At 45.8% G+C, this 23303-nt stretch overlaps 1 long non-coding RNA gene across 1 annotated transcript in view; it reads left to right on the forward strand.

Annotated features, from left to right (window-relative positions):
* Positions 1–20834, forward strand: part of LOC142010209 (uncharacterized) — a 98881-nt gene extending 78047 nt beyond the window's left edge. Inside the window, exon 3 of the long non-coding RNA XR_012644727.1 lies at positions 20804–20834. This is a non-coding gene — a long non-coding RNA (uncharacterized LOC142010209). The remainder of the gene's footprint in view (positions 1–20803) is intronic.
* The last annotated feature ends 2469 nt before the right edge of the window (positions 20835–23303 follow it).

Below are 23303 nucleotides of genomic sequence, written 5' to 3' on the forward strand. Positions count from 1 at the left end.
TGAGAGCCCCACCTCTTAGCTCTTCTATCAGGCCCAGGTTTGTGGTAGAAAGAGGGCTTCTGTACAAATAAACTCTTTCTGGTGGGCACAAGAAGGATTGGCATCTTCAGAAATAGTTGGTAGTTCCAACTAAGTAAAAAAAAACACTTGAGCTTCATCCATGATCATCCTAGTGGCCATGGTGAGGTCAACAGAACCCAAGACCAATTGGGAAGGTCATCCACTGGGAGGGGATGGGCAAGAATGTGTCTAGCTATGTCTGGTCTTGTAAGGCATGCCAGCACGTGGGGAAGCCCCAAGACAGGATCAAGGCACCTCTCCAGCTATTCCCCATAACAGAGGTTCCATTTCACCGTGTAGCTGTGGATGTTATGGGTCCTTTCCCTAAAAAGAGCTCCAAAGGGAAATGATTCATACTGATTCTTGTAGATGTTGCCACTCAATGGCCTAAAACACTAGCTCTAGGAAGCACAATGGGCAGGAATGTGTGCCAGGCACTAACAAATATTTTTTGCCAGGGTAGAGGGGCCCACAGAGATCCTCACAGATTCAGGGGCTAATTTTCTAGCAGAGGCTATGAAACGTCAAACAAATGGCTTGATGGAAAAGTGTAATGAGACTTTGCAAGCCATAATACATAAATTCATAAATAAATGCTCCAATAAAGTCCCAGCACCTGGATTCAGGTGGTTACTGAAGATTCTCCATTTTGTTTTGGTTTTTTTTAAAGTGTTTCTAGCCTAGTTGTAGAGACAACCTTGCAAATGTGAATCTTACTGACTCAGAAGACAAAAAGAAACATCTCCTAGTTTTAATTCTTATCTTATTATTTCTGAGATCTGCCTCATGATTTTCAATAGCTGGGATGGCAGTTACACCACATTTCCCTCATGGTAGCCCATTCCCCAAAGGAACTATTGCTCTTCTTGAGCAATGCAGTGTTGAAGTAAGTTGCAGGCAGCACCTTTCCGTAAAACTCCTGCCACTGAATTAGACCTGGTCATCCATGTGATAAAAAGCGTTTACTTCACACCGTTGTCTTCATTGTTTGCACTCGGTCTGTCTCACCACAACATTCCATGCTTCTGCTTTGGAGCATCTTTTTACCAGTCAGAATCAATGGAAGGTTGGGTCCCAAATGTGGATCAAATAAGAGCAGGAGCTTAAAATTAACCTGGCCCAAAGCCCAGAATTATCCATTTAATTCATTACAGGTCATAGAACAAGGATGGTCTTAGCGTTAACAACACTTGCCTGGGACTCAAGAGCTCTGAATTCAGTTATTCTCTGTGTCAGTCTCCCTAAGTCATCTCAGGCCTATCACATGAATCTTTGTGCTTCAGTTCCATGTTTCTAAAATCAGGATAAAATATGCTTTGTCTTCTCCATTTAGACTGCAAGCTCACCATTGCAGGAACTACCTCTGACTATACATGTATGCAGTTCCAAGCACTATAGTGCCCCAATCTAACGTCCTTCTAAATGACACTAGACAATTATATTATACACAAGTGCGCATGCATGTACCACTCTATTGCATTGGAAAGTATCACATTCATACATTTTCTTGAAAAGTTTGTGTTACAACTCTGACTGAGCTCCCCTTTGCAGTCAAACGTCAGATTGTTTGTGGGACGTAATCTTTGGATTCCAAGTACTTCTGAAAATACTGCTTCTGAGTGGCTGTCCCGTAGTTTAGCTTTTCTGGCACATTCACAGGGCAGAAACCTCTTAAGATGTGGGGCTCTGTGGATCTTGGCTTCATGATCAGTGCTGACTCCCCAAGTCTTCCCAGTAGCTCAAACAGTCCCCCTCCAGATGTCCGCGCACGTGAGTATCTTGGTTTTCTGTTTAGCCCCTTTTGGCCGTTAAAAAAAGGAACACATGGATTTTGCAAAGGAACTTGTAAATCATACATGCTGTGCTCAGACAAAAGAAAGGTGGTACAGATCTAAGCAAAAATAGGTAACACCTGCTTACATCCCTCCAGTGTCCTCATGACTCTGACAGCCTTTGGGGTTTTTGTTAGTGTGCTAACAGGGTTCCAGGGCCCTTCTGCTCTATTTGCTCAGTTTTATTTTGTCATCCAATGAATGGCAAGTGAGAGTCATCCAAGGCTGATGTTTCCCAATTTTATTTGGCCACAGAACCCTTTTAAACACAAAAGAATTTTGTGGAACCCCATTCCAAGGCTCTACCCACCTTGGCCCCCAAACCTGCTCCCCCATCCCCAGGCTTAATCCCTCTCAGCCTCAAACCAGCCCCCCCTGCCCCCAAGATTAACTCACCTCAGCCCTAAACTGGCTCTGGGACTATCCCATCTGTAACACTGACCAGGGAACCTATGCCAGGTGGCCACATGCACCCAGTGAAAGAAAGGGCTAGCATGGAGGTGCTCCACTGGCAGGGGTGAGCCAAGCCACACCCACTAGAAAGGTGTGGCTTCTCAAGTAGTGGGGCAAAAATGAGGGGCTCTCTGTGGCTCCCTGCCCTGTCACCACTGAAATAATGGAACTAAATTCAGTTGGTTTAATGGCTGGATCCCTCCCACTGCCCTGCTGGCCATTAAACCAATTAAATTTAGTTCTACTGTTTCAGCAGCAGCAGGGCAGAAAGCCACAAAGAATTTTCTTGCAGAACCCTTATTTTCACTTTGTAGAACCCCACGGTTCCATGGAACATCATTTGGGAAACTTTGCCCTAGACAGAAGATCAGCCTTAAATAGAGTTCTGGCCTTTCTGTAAGGTGATAGTCCCACACCACTGTCTCCAACAGCACCTTCAAACACCCCATCAGGTTGTCAGTTGCTTAATTCTACATTCTCCCGAGCTCTAACCTGGGGAAAAAGAATTCCCTTGGACTGAGACCAACCTGTAGCTCTAAAGCAGACCCATTTGAATGGAAGACCATCAAAGCTGAAACTAGGTGAATTCAGACAGGAGAAAAGATACATATTTTAATAGTGAGGCTCTTTAACAATGGGAACAGTTGATTATTTATTACTGGCAATTTTAAAATCAAGATTGGACATTTTTTCTCGACTATATTCTCTAGTTCAAATAGGAATTAATTGAGGGATGCCCTATCTCCCACCTCCTGGTCAATCTAGATCAGTGGTACTCAACAAGAGATATATGTACTCCTGGTATGCAGACTTCTTCCGGGATACATCAGGTCATCTAAATATTTGCATAGTTTTACAACAGCCATATAAGAAACACCAGCAAAGTTGGTACAAAACTAAAATTCCATACAACTTGTTTATACTGCTCCATGTACTATACACTGAAATGTAAGTACAATGTTTATGTTCCAGTTGATTTATATTATAATATAGTAAAAACGAGAACTTCAGCAATTTTTCAGTGATTGTTTGCTGTGACACTTTTGTAATCAATGTCTGATTTTGAAAGCAAGTAGTTTTTAAGTGAGGTGAAACATGGGGGTATGCAAGCCAACTCAGACTTTTGAAAGGGGTACAATAGTTAGGAAAGGTTGAGAGCCACTGGATGAGATGGCCGGACTGGTACTTTCTGGATTTATAATCTATGAAATCTAGAAAGGCTCCTGGGTGCCTCCCAACCTGGGTACAGAGACACCAAATCATAGAATCCTAGAATCAGAGGGCTGGAAGGGACCTCTGGAGGTCATCTAGTCCAACCCCCTACTTCAAGCAGGATCAACCCCAACTAAGTCATCCCAGCCAGGACCTTGTCAAGCCAGGACTTAAAAACCACTTGAGTTGGAGCACTAAAAATGGCCCTGTGGATGTTGTGCTACTGGCAATGACTCTGACCAGGCAGCTGAGTCTAAGCATACCTGGCCTCTTGGATTAGTGTTCAGGAGGTTGGCCTGTGCCACCACCCATGTTAAAATGTTCACACGGCTATTTTCAGTGCACTAGCTCAGGCAGAACTGGTGGGTGTTTTTCCCCCTGGGCTGGAAGGCATACTCCCCATCTGCTTGGCATAAGTAAGTCCCTGATCTCCTGGAAGTTCCAGCTCAGGATGAAGGCTATAGTGCAAAAGTGAAGGTATGGTTCAGTTTAAAATTAAAACAGCATTCACCCAAATAAAAGAGATTGCTCTAAATCTATGTAGACATACTCATCTGTCACAGCTTGTAACCAAAACTGCGAAGCTCCAGATTTTTATTACCATGAGCTAGATGCTCCCACAGTGCTTGTAACTCTTATTAAAGATAATGGGAGCTATGTGCCTGTAGTGAGGGGAATGTAACCCCCTGACAGTGAAATGCACCATATGGTTCCCAGATATCCACATCAAGAAAAACGCTATTACCACTGGCATTAATTGGGACCTTTCTCAGAAATCACAGAAGAAAGGGAAGGGTTGAATGGGCAGGGAGCCCAAACTACTTTCTGGGTCAGGTGTGGTGGGGTGTGGGCAGTTTAGGCCACTCCTACAGATAGTTAGGAATGTGTTTTGTTCCCATAAAAAACCAAAATCATAAAAAACAAAAAGACTATGATTTCTGAAAAAAAAAAAGTATTTATCCAAAACCCTCCAAACTGAGGGGTTTTTTTTATCCAAACCCCCAAAATGAGAAAATACACATTTTTCCATGGAAATTGTCCATTTTAATGGAGAAAAAATTACTAATATTAATATTAAGTCCTACCTGCTGCTTCCCAGGCTGTTGCTGTTCTGTGTCTGAGGGGAGGATTTCAGTTTTCAGAACTATCTGGCGGTATGACACCTGGGCTCTGCTACTAGAGAAATTACTGTTTAGCAGTGTAACATTTGGGAATAGTCACAGAGAGGTAGCTGTGTTGGTCTATATCTTCACAAAACAAAAAAGCAGTCCTGTAGCACTTTAAAGACTAACGAAACAATTTATTAGGTGGTGAGCCTTCATGGGACAGACCCACTTCTTCAGATCTGGTGTTTATTTTTTCTTTATTATTATTATTATTTTAAACAGAGCCAATTCTAAACACAGCGGCACAGACTCAGAGCTGCTGACTCAGCAGTAGCCATACAAGTATAAAATCAAGATGTCAGCTGCTAAAATGATTCACTCTGGAATCTGTGATCCAATATTAGCTGAATCGTCCAATTCTAAAATGCTTCTGTAAATATTTTTAATGAACTGGAGCCTTGCACACTTCAGCGCTGATGCTAATCATTGTGTGGTTCTACATCATGTGAAGCAAGCAGAGGTTCTGTGATTCATCTCTATTTCTCCCTTCCCCCAACAAATTTAGCTGTACACAGATTCCTGCTTCATGCAAACATTCCTCTTGTGTCGCAGCCCATTTGTTTCAGAGTGCTCGGTATAGCTGCAGCCATCAGCCTGGCCAACTGGTATTAAATAAGGATGTGAGAAACTGGCCAAGTGCCAGGTTTGAAGCAAAACTCCAAGTTGTCCTGCAGAGTTTTAGAATAACTCTGTCAATTGCTCCTTAATAGTGTGCTGGGCCTTTCTGAGGCATTTAGTTATTATTTTTGGGTTTGTCACTCATGCCATTGAGCACTTTGTTCCCTCTTCAAATGCGTGAAAAGTAGGTAAATGAACAATAACAACCGCACAAATAACCTTCCCCCCCGCCAGCCAAAAAAAACATAGTATAATTGGGCCTCAGGCCCACCACTGACATTGATAAATAACCCTCCCAGTTGCATCCTGGCAACCAGACATATTGATCTTGAACTAATCAAGTAGAAAGAGTCATTGGAAACTTGCAACTTTCGCAGTCTGATCTTGTGAAAGGAGCGGAGCCTTCAGTGTAGCATTTTGAGAGGAAACCAAACCATTTTAACTTAACACACACGCCCCAGGAAAGTGGAACCGTGAATTTATTCCACAGGAAATATGGGAAGAACCATATTTTTGTGCCTGAGCTTGCAGAATACCGGGTCTTCTGTGCAACATCTGGATTTGGTGCAGACCTTATTTAATAACGTATTGGCAGGACACATAAGCTGCATTCCCATAACAGCACTAAATAGTGGCACAGAAGAAATCTGGCAAATTGAATTTCCCCCCATTTTCCCTATTTATAAAAATGCATTAATATTAAAAAAAGTCAAGCGCACGCACTCAGACACACAAAGGATCAATGGAAACCAATGTAAAAAAAATCAGTGAAAGGGGAAGATCTCTTTATTTGTAACACATGGCTTTCCCCTTCAGCTTAATCAGATCAATGATTTATTTGTATGAGGAAAAACCAGAGATATTTCCTCACTGAATTATCTATTATCTGACTCTAAATATTCAGTTTCTTCCCAGGCATGAAACAATTTCCATTGCTACTTAATATGGGCATGAGCAGTCTCCCACTGAAATCTATGGGACTCTTCCTATCAACGTCAGTGAGAGCTGGATCAAGACCAATGACCGCAATGCAACAAAGCACTTAGGCTCTTGTGTAAGTTCAGATGAAGTCACTAAAGCACATGCTTTTTTTTTTTAAGTGCTCTGCTGGACCGGGACCTCTGGCACAGTTCTACTCTATTGCACGTGTAACCTCCCGAGATTTCAGTGAGTGGGACCTCTTTTTTGTGTTTCTGGGGTTTGGATGTTTGGGTAATAAACAGCACCAGAGATTGTCTAAGGTTACAGCTACACTACAGAGTTATGTCGAAATACTAGCAATTATTTCAAAACAGCTTTGCTAGTGTCTACACTATGCACATGCCATTTTGAAATAAATTCAAAATAGCGGGTGAGTTACTTCAAAATCAGTAAACCTCATTGCAGGACTAATAATGTCTATTTTTAAATAAGTGGGTGCTATTTCGCAATACATTTTGGCTGTGTCTTCACTTGCATTCCTTTTTTGAAAAAGGCATGCAAATGAAGGAAATTGAAAATGCAAATGAGATGCAGATCTACGTATCTGGCTCCTCACTTGCATATTCTTCTTTCGAAAGAAGAAAAGCAATGTAGATGCAGCTTTTTCCGAAGTAAACCCCCTCTTCAAAAGAACCCTTCTTCCCATAAAAAAGAGAAGAAGGGTTCTCTCAAAGATGAGTTTTACTTTAGAAAGAGCTGCATCTACTCTGATTTTCTTCTTTGGAAAGAAGCTCTTTCAAAAGATGAATATGCAAATGAGGTGTCCGATATGTAAATCTGCCTCTCGTGCATTTTTGATTTCCCTCATTTGCATGTCTCTTTAAAAAGAGGAATGCAAATGCACCCACAGCCTTTGTGTGTAGCTGTGTTATTTCAAAATCAGATATTTTGAAATGGTTGTTTTGAAATATCTTATTTTGAAATAACTCTGTAGCATAGACATAGCCTAACTGTGCAATGATGATGTGGTAGAAAAGCAGACCCCTAGTTTCCCAGGCAATTCATAAAGAGAAAATGGCGCATTTTGGTGGCTTCCCTTGTACAGGACAAACCTCTCCACTTCATTTTCATCTGAAGTGGGTTTTACCTAAAAAAGCTCATGACCTAATAGCTTTGTTAGTCTCTAAAGTGTCACAGGCCTGCTTGTTATTTGTGAAGCTACAGACTAACACAGCTGCCCCTCAGAGACTACTAATCTCAGTGTGCAGCTTTGAGATGTTCGTGTGGATTCCACCCCACCCGAGAAGCTGATAAATAAATCTCTGAGTAAAACACGGAGAAGTTCACGCACCTTGTGAGAGCTTCATCATACATTCCTCGTGCAGGAGCACAGTAGTAATCTCAAGAGTGCAGGTAACATGGCACAGGAGCACCTGCTAGATTCCTTAAGAAAATGTATTATATTTCAGAAGAAGTCTGCAGGAGGTCCCATAGGTGGGTGGGTAATCTGCACAGGTATAGGCAGGCAGGAATAATCCACACACCAATCCAGTGGGTTTTGTATTTAAATTCAATTTTACTTTATTTGGAGATATAATAATAATAATAATAATAATAATAATAATAATAATAATTGAAATGTCCTCTTTACTGCAGATGACTGCCCCTGCTGGAGGACTATCACCTCTAGGGAATGTCATTGAGCCAAGTCCACTTAAGTGTGGGTGAGAGCAGTTTTATAAATTTAAAAACAACACACTTCCATGGTCAATGTGTGACCACACTTCTTCCATGTAACAAATGTCATATTCGTAAGGAAGGGGCCCTCAGTGATATTTTCATGAATAGGCCCATTATATTGCACCAGGGCTATAATCATTTCAGTGGGTTTTTGTTTCCCTTTGCCCTATGATTTGTACCTAACCCAATGTTTTATAGTGCTAAATCACATTAAGGTATTTCATTCTGCAGCAATCGAGGAGGCAACAAGCTTAGTCAATTTATGTTGATTCTACAGGAAAACCCCTCTGTGAAGATTTAAGCATCCAGAGATTATTTTTGGCGAGAGGGAAGGGTGTCTGTACAAAAATATTTTCAGAATCCCTCAGAGTTTTAGTCTCTAAAATAACGATTATTTAGGGTTTGCTTTATTATTTTTTTCTACAAACAGGAAAGAAAGAATCACATTAGTAAAAACAGGCTAGACTCCAGATAGGCCCTTTGGAACAATTTGTAGGGAGTCTAGGTTAGCTCAGATCCATGTTTGCCTCCAAGAAAAATACTCAGGAGAAACTTTAAATCCTCTGTGGGGAAATACTAGCAGATAGTCATGAATGGAAACTGATTATTAATTATTTCTCTCTCCCTCTCTTTTATATTTTTAGTTTAAAATGTCATGTAGAGCCAGACATTGATAAAAATGACAGGAAATGTTCCTGCTCAATTAAATTACCACAAAGACCAGCTTAACATCTGCTTGGCAAACCCTTCAGAAATGTGTGGCATTAATATTTAATAAAAATATCTAAAGCTTAGGTTGGTACTGAAGATTATTGCACACTCTGCTCACATGTGGTGATTCATATAATTACTCTCTGAATGCTATTGCTTTGGACCTTTAGAAATATGAAAACGTCACACTGGGGCTTAAACATATAAATTCTCTTTTAGGAGCATTGTCTTCCTAAGGGAGATAATTTCTACTGACTCTTGTGCCAAGACAGAGCACTTTGGCAAAGAGAACTTTTAGCTAACTTGAAGAAAGGCAATTTGAAGATTTCACCGTGGAATCTGGTACTGGAATAGACTCAGACTTTAAATCAGAATGGACCATTCTGCTCAGCTAATCTGCTTCCCGCATACAGCAGGCCACAGAATCTCACCTGCTAGAGGAAGTCCATGACCTCTGACTGAGTTGCTGAAATCCTCAAATCTTGATTTAAAGAATTTGTATTACAGAGACTCCGCCATTAACTCTAGTTCAGATCAGCAAGCAATGTATACCCTCACTGCAGAGGAAGGCAATAAAAAAACCAAAGGCTCTGTCAATCTTACCTGGGGGAAAAATTCCTTTCTGACGCCAAGCATGGAAATAATTTAGACCCTCAGCACGTGGGCAATACCCAAACACCTGGAAAAGAACACTCTGTGGTAACTCACAGCCCTTCCCATCTACTATCCCATTTCTGGCCACTTTGGACCTATTTTCAGTCACAGATTGGTTGTAAGATATGGACGGCAATCTCCTCATACCATCTCTTCCATAAAATTATCAAGCTCAGTCTTAAAAAAGAATAATTAGAGTTTTGCCTCCAGTATTTGTCTTGGAAATCTGTTGCAGAACTTCACTCCTCCAAAAGTCCAAAATTTTTGTCTAATTTCAAACCTAAATTTATTGGTGGACAGTTTTTTATTCATTTGTTTCTTGTACCAATACACTCCCTTAAATTAAATAACTCCTCTCTATGACTGTGTTTATCCCTTTGATATATTTACAGAGAACAATCATACCTCCCCTCAGATTTCATTTTGTTTGACTAAACAGAACAAGCTCCTTAAATCTAGTCTCATAAACTAGGTTCTCCATTAGTGTGATCATCCTAGTAGCCTTTCTCTGCACCAGTTCCAATCTAAATTAATCTTTTTTTAGACATGGAAGACCAGACTGCACACAGTATTCCAGATGAGATCTCAGGAGGGACTTGTAAAATGGAAATAACCCTTCCCTATCTCTACTGGAAATAAGTCGCCTGATGTATTGAAGGACTGCATTAACCTTTTCCACAGCCACATCACAGTGGTGGCTCATAATTCATTCTGAGATTGAACAATACAGCCAGGTCTTTCTCCTCCCTCCTCTGTCACTTCCAAATGATACATACGCAGTTTATAACAAAAATTCTTGTTGTTAGTTCCTGTATGCATGATCTTGAACTTTCCACTATTAAATTTAATCCCTTTTCTATTACTCCAATTTTCAAGGCCCTCTGGATCTTCTTATATGATATTCCATTTGTCCTCCACATTGGCAATAACTCTCAACTTTGTGTCATATGTAAATGTCATTAGTGTATACGTAATAGGAGTTAGTAGGTGCAATGTACACTCTATAACACCAGAGGGAGAGGGAGAAGGAGCCAAAATGAGTTAAGAAGAGAAAGAATATGCCAGTTTGTCCTCTCAACCTATTTGCTTACTTACTTCTATCCTAACACAGCACAAATTTCTAGTCAGTCAGATTTAGCTCATTTTTATGCCTTTCCAGACACCCTCCCTTACAACTAACTGGATGGTTTGAAATGGATTGATATATATTTTGTGTCAGAAGTTGTTCATGGGAGTTTGCCGATGCTGAAGGTCAAAGAGGTTCCAACAAATCTGTTTTTCACATAATCAAAAAATCTGCATTTCCAGGGAAGTTTTGGATCAATGGATATGTGCACTTTCACGGAGGTTTGCCAGAATGAGAAATAAAAACTTGTGTCAATATTAGAAAATAACATGTAAACCACCCAAATAGATCTCAGTCACAAAACACAGGCAGCACAGCGGCTTTATAAAAGCTGTGCAGTGAACAGTACCGAAGTTCACAAATACAGGCAAAAAAAACAAACCAAATTCTAAAGTTACACTTGGTTCCTGAACATATCTCAGACTTCAACCAAATCTTAGATTAAATTAGATGTACTTAAACTGCAAACTGTTTGGGAAAAGAACAGACTTTTGCTTAGTGTTTATATAGCATAGAGCACAATAGTGTTCTGGTCAACAACAGAGGCTTTTAGGTGCTACCCCAATGCATAAATAATAAATATATAATAATCTGGTCTTCAGTGTGCTAGCATCACTCCTTGTGCACAGTTCCAGCCATCAATATTTCTCACTTCATTTCAGGAAAGGAAGGAAATAGAGGAGTTCCCTCCATCGTGCTCAGCTGTTAAGACTTTACTGTAGGAAGAGGCTGGTTCTCATTCCAGATACCATCAGTCTCGGGTTGAAACCGTGCAGGAGATTTACAAGGGAGAAAGTTTTCTGCTATGTTTACTGGCAAGTGGAAGTAGAGATATTACACAGGATGGTTCAAGGAAGTATATGTAACTAGAAGTGATGGGATGAAATTGAGCACAGGAAAAAAATGAAGGTGGATATCTGGAAACATTTAGTAAAAGTAGGCTGTGAAATAATGTCCCAAGGGAAGCAGTTAAAGCTCCACTGATTGAATCTTTTTAAAACTACCGAGACACACAGACAAAAGTAATAATAATCTCTGCAAGGGACAATCCTGTATTTCCATGAAGATAGAAAAGATGTTTTTAAGGAGATTTTTCCACATCTCTGATTTTTGTGGCCATGTGATGTCATCAGTTTTTATGCAGAAACACCTGCTGGTCTTACTGAACCATTCTGCTTGCACCTCCCTGGTCCAGCACTCAGGACCTGAGTGGTCCCAAATGATGGAGTTTTCTGGACCAGGGAAGGTCAGGCATCCAAGTCCACCACTCCTAACTGCCACCAGCTCCCTGCCCCCAGGCTGCTTGGGGGGATCCTCTCCTGGCAGGGATCCCTGACCTGGCTGGGCTCTTCACTGTGGATCTGTTGGCAGGGATTCCTGCCGTGGCAGAGATGCCACAGCAGGGCTTCCTGTGGTACTTGTCAGCCTCAGCCCTGCTCCAAGAGGCTGTGGGGCTGCTACTGGGAATTCCTCACCTCAGTGCAGCTCCCTACAGGGATCCCCAGCTCCAGCCAGGCTCCCTGCTCATATGGGGTTGCTGGCTAGGATCCCCTGGCCCAGCCAGGCTACCTACAGTGGGGCTCCCTGACCCTGGCTGGGTTGTCCCCCCGCCTCAAGGTTCCCCCCCAGCCATGGGCTTGGTAGGGCTCCCTGCAGTAGGGCTGCTAGTGGGGGTCCCTGCCACCGGTGGGACCATCCTGTATCACCTGGTGCTCTCTGATCCAGCAACATCCATGGTCATGTGGGACCACTTACATTGCTGGATGGGAGAATACCAGACAAGAGAGTTTCAACCTGTAGAGGCTGGGCAGGAGTCACATAAATCAGAAAATCTCTAGATGAGAGAATGCTCTCCAGAGCCGACCCACAGATGTATCATTATTCCCCCTCCACCCCTGCAGCATGCGTGAGAGGGCAAACTGTACTGTATGCAGTGAGCTTTTTTCAAATGAACATCAATGCAGTACTTTACATCAAAGTCACTCAGGAGGCAGAATCAGATACAGAACAGTGTGAAAGAATAATAGTTTGTACAATGTTTATATGACTTTTGAGCAATTTAACTATTGTTTGTTATTAAACATACAGTGCAACAAAACGTTCTTTGGCAAAATTTAAGAGGGAATTCAGAGGAATGCAAAATTTAAAATACAAGTGAAGGGCACACTGGATGAGACGTTCCATCCCAAGAATTTGTGCAGTTATGGGGAAAATTACTGGATTTAAAAAAAAACAACTAAGGGTCATATCCTGAGCTGAAGTAGGTCAGCATAGCTCCATTGAAGTGGAACTACTGTGATTTACACCAGCCGAACATCTGGCCTTGCTTTTTAGCTGTCTGTGTTGCAAAGAGTTTTCGTGATGCAAACCTATGCATTACTGCTCTGTTAACCCATCCTTGCAGAAAACAGTCTCCAGCTAAGCAAAACCAGTAGCTATTAAGCTGTGAAATGTATTACTCACCTTTTGTCTCAGTAGGTTGCGGAACAAAAAGCCTAGTTAGGACAACTGAGGTGATTAACATAACATTAAAGAATAAATTACAGAGGGACTCTTCTAAATGTTCTACAAATCTTTACGTTTACTTAGATTGTCTTGCAATGCATGCTACTTCATGGGGTGTGCTCGGCTATATTGGTGAACTACATTTGGGATAATTTAAGCAAAAGTTCTCCAGATACAGAAGTACCTCCCAAAAGCCAATATTTTACTGGTTCCTCCAATGTTTATTTGCCCACACTAGGGGCTCTGATTTTTCTTATCTCAGTCCCTCAGGAGCCATCGCTCCTTTGGGGTGATAGTTATACTAAATAGGTTATTCAAGGCTACCTCCAGCTCCAGGGAAGGCAGAGTTAAGGGTAAGCTGTGGAGGTGGCATATACCTTAATTCTGTATTCCTTGTTTAAAGGTTTAAATTTGTGTTACAATAGCCGCGTCTACACGTGCCGGCTACTTCGAAGTAGCCGCGCTAACTTCGAAATGGCGCCCGCCATGTCTACACGTGGCGAGTGCTATTTCGAAGTTGAAATCGACGTAAGGCGGCAAGATGTCGAAGTCACTATCCCCATCAGGAGATGGGAATAGCGCCCTACTTCGACGTTGAACATCGAAGTAGGGCATGTGTAGCCAATCCACGTCCCACAGCATCGAAATAGCGGGGTCTGCCATGGCAGCCATCAGCTGAGGGGTTGAGAGACGCTCTCTCCAGCCCCTGAGCTCTATGGTTGCCATGTGCAGTGGCCCCTTAAAGCTCCCCGCCCCCTGCGTTCCTGTGCAGGAAGCTGAGAGCACGTGCAGGCGGTAGCACTGCCACGCGGCCAGCCTGCACGCCTCCCTGCAGCCCCAAGCCACCACCCCCACTGCAATGGCCGCCCGCCAGCCCCCGAAGTGCACCCAGGGCACCCCACCCAAGGGGAGCCAGGGCTCCCAGACAGCCAGACAGCCTGGGAAGAGGCAGCGGGGCCCCTCCTGGACGGAGGCCAAGATCCGGGACCTGCTGGGGCTCTGGGGCGAGGAGGAGGTGCTCCAGGTAGTGGGGAGCAAGAGGAGGAACACGGATATGTTCGCTCAGCTGGCCGAGGGCCTGGCTGCCCAGGGTCACCCTGCCCGCACTCCTGACCACGTCAGGAGTAAGGTGAAGGAGCTGCGGCAGGGTTACACCTGGACCCAGGATGCGACCAGCCAATCTGGGGCCGCCCCCGCCACTTGCCCCTTTTACAGGGAGCTCAGGTCCATCCTGGGCCCCCGGTATACTTCCTCTCCGCTGGCCACTCTTGACACCTCAGCCAACGAGCCCCAGCAGGCCCCAGAGGCAGAGTCTGCCCCGGAGGTAAGCCCCACACCCCAGTGGCCCCCCCCCAGAAGCCCACCCCTGGGATGCCCGAGAAGAAGGAGGGGGAATCCTCCTCCAGTGACGGGGGGCTCCACATCGCCCTCCCGTCCCGGAGCTCCAGCAGGGTGTTCGCCCAGAGGGTGTCCCCCAACCATGGGAGCAGACCGTCAGGTATGTACCCCCCCGGTGCACACCCCCGGGGTTAAGGGGTGGGGACAAGAGACATGACCAGGGCCCTCCACAAGCCCAGATGACCATGGCCCCAAGGACAGTAGTGGCATGTCCCTCAGAAGAGTGCATCTACCCCTGCCCCCCAGCAAGACAGCACCATGCCCCATCCCTGGGGATGGGGGGAGCAGAACCTAGGGTCCCCCGGGAGGCGGACACCCATCATCATCAGCAGCATCTCCCGGGAATGGGGATGGGGAACCAGCAGCAGAGGGGTGGGGGGACAAGGGCCACGGCTCGGGGCCCACACTAATGGCTGTCTCCACACTTCTTGCCCCCCTGTGTTCCGCAGCTGCACCATCGGAGGGCCCGGAGAGCACTGGCAAGGTCTCCGTGGTCCTGGAGAGCCCACCGGGGGCCATCGCTGCAGGCCAGCCCCTCAGCGGAGCACCAACCAGCCCCAGGACAGAGCCGATGGCGGAACCACCACCTGGGGACGGCCACGGACCCCCAGCTGCTCGCGACCCTCCGGCGTCAGCTGGAGGTGTTGGAGCGGTGCCTGTGGGTGGAAAAGTGGCGGCTGGAGCTCCAGGAGCGAGCGCTGGCCTGGTGCCAGAAGGCATGGGGGGACTTCATGCGCACAGTCGAGCGCATAGCAGAATACCTGGCCCCCCATGCTGCGCCGCCCACCGCTCTGTCCACCCTGCCCGCCGCTCCACCCGCCGCTCCGACCGCCGTCCCACCGCCGTCTGCCACCTTCGGGGCCTTCCACCGAGGGGTACCTGGGGCCTGCTGACACCCGCCGGCCATACCTGCCAGTTCGTCTGGCCCCCACCCAGCCTTGGCCACGGCTCAGGCCAAGGCGAGGGTCGCGCCCTCCAACCCCGGGCACCGGACAGTAGAGGGGTGCGGGGCCCAGGACATGGCCCCCCCTGCCCCCTTTGTACATATCCCCCATCATATATTTGTATATAGTTTGTGTTACACCCCTGGTCTTTTATGGTACCTGCCCCCCCCCCATACAAATAGTCCCCCCCTTTTGTTCTTACTATATATACATATATTTGTAGTTTTAATAATAAGAGAATTCACTGTTTTTTGGTTTCAAAAACAACAGGTCCATTTTTATTTGCAAGAAAAGTGGGGTGTGTGTGTGCTTTTGGGTGCTCTGTGATGGGGGCAGGGAGTGTTGTGGAGGATGAGGGGAGTGCAGTGGTGGGGGGCTGCCAGCGTTCACCCCGTGGCCTGGTCGAAATGGGCCCGCAGGGCCTCCCCGACCCGGATCCCCTCGGGGTCCACCTGGCGACTGGGGGCAGCGGGTGGCTGCACGTCAGCCCTGCCAGCCTCCACAGCCCAGCCCTGGAAGAATGCCTCCCCCTTGCTCTCCACCAGGTTGTGGAGTGCGCTGCACGCACCCACAACCTGGGGGATGTTGGTGGGGCCTGCATACAATTGGGTGAGGAAACACCTCCAGCGCCCTTTCAGGCGGCCAAAAGTGCGCTCAACCGCATGGTTCAAGCGCGTGTTGAAGCGCTCCTGGCTAGCTGAGAGATGGCCCGTGTAAGGGTGCATGAGCCAGGCCCGGAGGGGGTACGCCGCGTCTGCGATGACACAGAGGGGCATGGTGGGGTCCCCCACAGGGATCTCCCACTGGGAGATGTATGTCCGCGCCTCCAGCCAGCAGCACAGGCCCGAATTCCTGAACACCCGGGCGTCGTGGGTGCTGCCAGGCCACCCAACATAAATGTCCAGGAAGAGGCCCCAGCTGTCCACCAAGGCCTGGAGGACCACCGAATGGTAGCCCTTCGTGTTCAGGGAGCATCCTCTGCTGTGCCCCGGAGCATGGATGGGGATATGGGTCCCATCCAGAGCCCCAAAGCAATTTGGGAAGCCCAGGGTGGCAAACCCCATGATGGCGGCATCCGGGTCCCCAAGCCGCATGAGCCTGTGGAGGATCAGGGCATTGATGGCGCGGACAACCTGCAGGGGAAGGACATGGGAGAGCACCAGTGAGGGGTGTGCAGGGTGTGTCTGGCCCTCCATCCCAGGGCTCCCTCCCCCAGGGCTGCCCTCCACCCCAGGCCTCCCTCCCACAGGGCTGCCCTCCACCGCAGGGCTGCCCTCCACCCCAAGCCTCCCTCCCCCAGGGCTGTCCTCCACCCCAGACCCCCCCCGGGTCCTCCTACCTCCATGAGGACAGCCCCGAAGGTGGCCTTGCCCACACCAAACTGCTGCCCCACAGATCTGTAGCTGTCTGGAGTGGCCAGCTTCCAGACAGCGATGCCGACCCGTTTCTCGACCGTGAGGGCACGCCGCATGGAGGTGTCCTGGTGCCTCAGTGCGGGCGTGAGCCACTGGCAGAGCTCCAGGAATGTCTGCTGGCTCATGCAAAAGTTCTGGAGCCACCGCTCATTGTCCCACTTGCCAAGCAACAGCCGCTCCCACCAGTCGGTGCTCGTGGGGTAGCTCCACAGCCGGCGGCATGTGAGGCGGGGGGGCGGGTCAGAGGGCAGCAAGGTCTGGGGCTGCTTCCTCCTCCCCTGGGGGCAGCTCCTCTTCTGCAAATAAAACGTGGTCAGCTGCCTCCTGCATAGCACTGAGCAGGGCAAGCACTGCTCCTGCAGGGGCAGCTGTGTGGACCTCTGGCTGCTGCTGCTGCTGGGGGTCCGTACTGCTTTGATGAGTGTGCGTGCCTGTGGCTCTGCAGACCGCGTGCTGTGCAGGCTGAGTGTGTCTGGGAGGGGCCCTTTAAGGGAGCAGCTAGCTGTTGCCCCGGAAGTGCTAGTCCGCCCTGTGACCCTGTCTGCAGCTGTTCCTGGCACCCTTATTTCGATGTGGGCCACTTTGGCGTGTAGACCCGCCCCTGCAGCGCCTACTTCGATGTGGTGCTGCCCAACATCACCGTTGAACGTCGACGGCACCAGCCCTGGAGGACGTGTAGACGCTATTCATCGAAATAGCTTATTTCGATGTCGCTACATACACGTGTAGACGTAGCTATTATCTCTTAATTTCCTGCTTACATTCAGGAAGGGCACAAAGCACCATTAGGCAAACACTCTAAGGTAATGAAGTTTTGGAGCATTTAATATGTAATTATTCAGGAGGAAGTCAGGGCACAGTATAAAATATGCTCCATGCGAGTCCATGGCTACACTTTCCACAGTTGTCTTTCACACAACGGCAATACTTTTCCTAGCTTTTACCCTTTCCTCTCATAATTTTGCATTGGTCTTGGATAAGAGCTGTTATTTGTATGGCACACCCAGTGATAGAAATAAATAGCATTTTCATTTAAGCCAATTTATTAAGATTTCAGCAAAAATAAATCAATAATCATTGGTATCTTCTCCTGGGCTGCATCTACACTAGCAAGTTCTTTCAAAAGATTGTTTTTGAAAGAAGGTCTCTTTTGAAAGATCCCACTGAGTATCTACGCACAAAAAGCATTTTTTCTAAAGTAAATTGAAAGAATATGTCACTCCTTTTGAAATTGTTCTTCCTTTCCCGTTTCAGGAAGAGAACACCTTATCAAAAGCTCCTTTGAAAGAAAATACGTGTAGATGCTTCACAGGCCATTTTGTTCAAAAGAGCAGTCCTCATAGGGCCTGACTTTTTGATCCCTGGACCGCTCCTTTGAAAAAGGGGGGGTTGTGTGGATGCTTTCTTTTGACAGAGCAGATCACTCTTTTGATCCACTTTTTCATGTGTGGATGCACTCTTTCGAAAGGGTTTTCCAAAAGGGCTTCTTTCAAAAAGCTGTCTGTGGTGTAGACATAGCCTGGACAAGCAATGGGTGATTCAACTAGCCTCTAAGGCCGTTTCTACACATGCCACTTTCTCCAAAACTTTTCTGGAAGAAGGGCCTCTGGAAGGAGGACTTCATTCCAGAAGACCCCTAGGGGCCACGCTTCTACACACTGTTTTGGAGTCCGGAAGAGCTTCTTCCAGACTCCAAATCATGTGACCTTATGCTAATGAGGTGCAGGGAATTTTCATGCCTCATTAGCATATTTGGGCTGTTTACTAGCATGCCAAACAGCCTAAGAGACTAGAGTCTAGTCTAGGGAATACAGAATATATTCTGGGTTTGGGACTTAAGAAGGCAGAGCAGTGGCTGCTGTCCGGGGTCCCAGCTCTGAAGGCACAAAGAGCTACCAGAAGGAGCAGCACAGAAGGAAGGGCGGCATGCAGTGTTCCCCCCTTTAAGCTGCCTGCTTGTGTGGCTGCCCAGGAGAGATTCAGGTGCCACCCAGCTGATTAGCAGAGTGACCACAGCCACCCACAGCCGGCAGCATGTTTTCCTACTGGTGGTGCGCATCCACATGCCTTGGGGCACATAATAATTTTTTTCCATGCAAGGATGGAAAAAATTAGAGGGAACCTGGTGACATGGAATGGTTATTGCCACCCTTACTTCTCTGCTACTGCTCAAGGGTGCATTGCCTTCACAGCTGGAGGTACTTCAATGGCTCTGTTTGACTCAAGGCCTTAATCTTTTTAATATTTAGGAAGAGTTTCACAGGTGATTTTTATTGGTATATGTACTTGTGGGGCACGGGGGGGGTGTAACTAGTACAAACACAAAGAAGGAGCATGCAAACAAGTGAATTTAATAACCACTGTACTAGACCTAGTAGTGTCTGGTTGTAACCATCACCTCGAGAAAAGTCTTCATGTATTCTTCACTCATAATACAAACAACAAAGCTCTACTGCATTGGGATGTAGAAAGGCAAGTCACAGAGAATGGACAAGAATGAAAATGTAAAGAGATATTGGACTACCAATGTGCTGAATATATCAGACATAAATTTCAGTGCCTTATTATTTTAATACGCTGTCAGACACTACTCTGCTGCTACTTTGTCCTCCAAGGGCCTGATCCAAACCCCACTGAGGTTCACAGAAAGATTTCCTTTGCTCTTATGACTTTGGACCAGGCCCGGAGACACCAAAGTCCATTTTAGACCACCCTCTTCCTAGCTTAACAGCAAAGCTTGGATTGATGCCCAATATAAGAGCTGTTCAAACAAGGGAAGAACATATTTACTGAGCTTCTCCACTGCCATTTTTAACGACAGAGCTAACTTTCGTAGTAAGTATGACAGAGCTAACTTTCGTAGTAAGTATGCTGATTAATGTTTTGGGCAGTAAATATTTTGAGAGCCCGCTGGCATAAACTGAAGTTACTCAACCTATGCAGATTTACACCAGCAAAGGGTCTGACCTTTACTGTTACAACTGTTGGTACGAGCCCTTCATTTAATCGAGACTATATCAAAAATCCCAGTTCAAGTAGGTTAGAGAGTAAAGCTACAGTTGAACAATAAGCTGCAGTGACAGTTTTACTTTTACTCCTTTACTGCAGAATGTGATGCAGAGAAAACAATAGACCTAGTTTTAGAGCATGATGAAATCCTTCAGGGTACACCTACATACTGTGGGCAGATGCGTTCAAACAAAGCCTGTTAATGTGTAACAGCAGAATGTACCAACAGTGCAGAGGCTTAGGATTGTCTGAGTCACTGTGATTGTTTCCTAATGGTTATGGATTCTGTGGAAAGGCTAATGATCAGACTAAAGACCTCATCAGCAATATTTTGCAGCATGAATAACTCTTTATTTTTAATTGTATAATTACTTAATGAAGTTGAGGAGAAGTTCTTCTTTGGGATCATTAGTCAAGACTTTAAAACATGGAGATTGGCAATAATCACAATCTGATGGAGACAGCAAAAGGTCCTTCTTTTTGTGAGCACATACAAATAATGAGATTGACCATATGATCTGCACCAGAAATCAGCGCAGAAAGTATTAGAAATCTGAGTCCTGAGCCAGCCCTAGTGCAGGAGAATATCTCGAGGTTGTTGTTTGTGTCTCCTTCCATTAGTCCTGTTCACTCACCTACACAAAGAAATGAAAACTCTCACTAAAATATCAGTGAGCTGATGAGTTCTTTTTTGTCTTTGATGGCCTCAAAAAGCCTACATCCATAAAGATGTCCAGATCCTATGATGAATATGACATGCATAAGATTAGGGCACGAGTTTAACTTTAGGAAATGTTATGTTCAAAGGGTGAGCGATTTTCAGATCCACTGAAGTTCAAAGTCAAACCACTCTTGGTTGCAAAGTCTAGCTCATGAAATTAAAGAAGATATTGTCTGTTGAATCATGGCACATCTTTCAGGATGGCAACAGAACTATGTTGCATTATATAATGAGAGAGGCAAGGCCAAGGCAGCTTTGTGGGTGGGTGGGACATGAAGGGCTGGACAGTATGTGAAGCACTCTTCCTGCTCCCCTCAGGCTCCTGGCTACTCAGAGAGCACATGGCCCCTAAGAAGCTTGCTGGACTGCTTGCTCACAGGTAAGTCTCCCAGCCAGAAGTTATCTCTGGCACCCCAGCTCCTCCCTTCCCCAGCCCTCTGCCTCCCTCTGCACCCTACCCCACTTAACCCAAATCTTCTGCCCCTCCTCCTGCACCCATACCCCTTCTCAGACCCTGCACCCCCACCCCCTGCCTGAGGTCACAACCTCCTTCTGCCCTCCATCACAACCCAAATCCCAACACCCTCTCCTGTGCCCCAGTCCTTTGCCCCAGGTCACAAATGTCTCCTTCACCCAAACTCCCTCCCAGACACCACACACCTAACCTCAAACTTTTCCCCAAGCTCTCTTCTGCACTCAACCTCCATTCCAGACCCCATACCTCCCCCTTTAATATTATAGAAGAGCGCAGCCCTTGACCACTTTCCAAATTCTTGGAGTGGACCCCCCTCAAAAATTATTGCCCGCCCTTGCACTAGCTAAGATTAAACAGGCCTCCATGTATCTAGTAGCATTCACAAACATGAGATCTGTGGTTTGTTCACTGCAGATGTGTATGCAGGAGAACCCACTCGCCTGCAAAAATGTGCATGCACAAATGGACCTCTTTAGAGAAGAGCTGATCCACAATATTTTGTATGCTGATGCTGGATGACTAGCAAACTGAGGCACAAAAGTTAATTGACCAGTACCACTTACACAGTTGTGCTGACATCACTGGTGATGGTAGTCAACTAAAACTACTAGGGAAAATGTTACCAGCCTCTGTTGCAAACGAAGGGGAAATGTGTATGCTTGACCAATCAAAAAGGACATAAGTGTGGGAGGAAAAAGTCCTTTTCAAGCTTTTCAGTGGATGTTGCCAATGTCAGATTTTTTAATCTATACAGTTACACAAAACTTGATAATGGGTCTTATTAAATTTCTTTTCTTCCCCAAAAGAGACTTCTGAATGGGGAACACAGTCCTTCATATAAGCCATAGTGAAAAAATCATGCTCGTATAGAAATATAGGCTGAACCTCTCTCATCCAGCACCTTCAAGATCTGACCTGTGTTAGATGACAGAATTTGTCAAATGACTGGTGGTCAATATTTTCTAGCACATTACTAACACTTCCACTATTTTCTGGGATCTTAAAAGACATTTAGGGGTAAATTACAGCTAAATAACAAGACGAAACACTGACAGCCAGGACTGGTGGCTGTAAACAAACTTTCTGGGGCCACAGAAAATATAGCCACACCTATGATAAGTGATCATCTGACTAACTAAAATCATGCCAGATTACAGATGTTGCTGGACAAGAGCTTTCCAGTTCAGAGAGGTTCAACATGTATCACCTATCGTACACTCCCATTTCACTGTGTCCCAAAAGTCTCAGATGAGAGCTGAATCAGCTCCCACTGATGTCAATGGAAAGACTCCCTTTGAATGTAAATAGTTGATATAAACATATGCAGGGCTCAAATATCAGCACTCCAAGAGGGATGGTGTGAAGGTAACATAAGGTTGTCAACAGCCGAAAGTGGAAACAAACTCTTGCCAAACTTTTGAGGGAAGGTTCTGCCTGTGAACTCAGATCCAGATCCAAACTTCGTAGCTATGGGGCAGCTTTAGTGGTAAGGAAAAATCATAAGCTTAAGGAAAGAAATGAGAGTTCTTTAAAGAAAAATAAGCAGGAAACAAAAACTTATGAGTCATAATGGGTATCTCAAGATAGCAAATAAAAACAAGCATCAGAGCCTGGGTCAACTGACTTGGGCTCACGAGGTTCGTGAAAGAGGGCTAAAAACAGCAGTGCAGACATGGAGCTTGGGCTGGTTCCCCTCCTGCCTTGACGGGTTTCAGAGTGTAGAATCCAGCACAAGACCAAACATCTATATTGCTCTTTCTTAGCTCCTCAGTACAAGCCCCATTCACCTGAGTCAGTTGACCGTGGTTCTGAGCCTCCTTGCCACTAGTTATTTTGCTGTGTAGATATCCCCAATGGCTTGTAAGCTCCATTTTTTAAAAAGACGCCCCACAAGGGCCATATTTTTGAAAGTGATGAATTACTACAGTGCCACCAAAATAAACAGCCAGACTGTCAATAGCCCTCAGCCCGTTAAGTACACAACAGGAACTGCTGGGTAATGATCCTCTTTGAAAATCTGCCCTTATTTAGATGCCTGGATGAGCTCTCCATCTGGCCACACCTGACACGCTGAGCCCTTGAAAATTCTGGCCCTGCTGTGACATTCATCCACCTCAGGTAGGAAGCAGGCCAAGAAAGTGAGCTTTCAAACATCATGGAGAAATCTTAGGAAAGAAGATTCAGACTCAGGCCACATTTGTCTTCCCATCTCCTGTCTCTTACTGTTCTAAAGCCTGCACACTCTTGCATAGGCTGAAGAGTCTCATTATGTTATCCCGATTCCATATACTTGTGCCTCCAACTGCCGTCTCCAGCACAGGGGCCAACATTCAAAAGTACTAG

The sequence above is a fragment of the Carettochelys insculpta genome, chromosome 3, assembly GCF_033958435.1.
Source record: "Carettochelys insculpta isolate YL-2023 chromosome 3, ASM3395843v1, whole genome shotgun sequence".
NCBI classification, from domain to species: Eukaryota; Metazoa; Chordata; order Testudines; family Carettochelyidae; genus Carettochelys; species Carettochelys insculpta.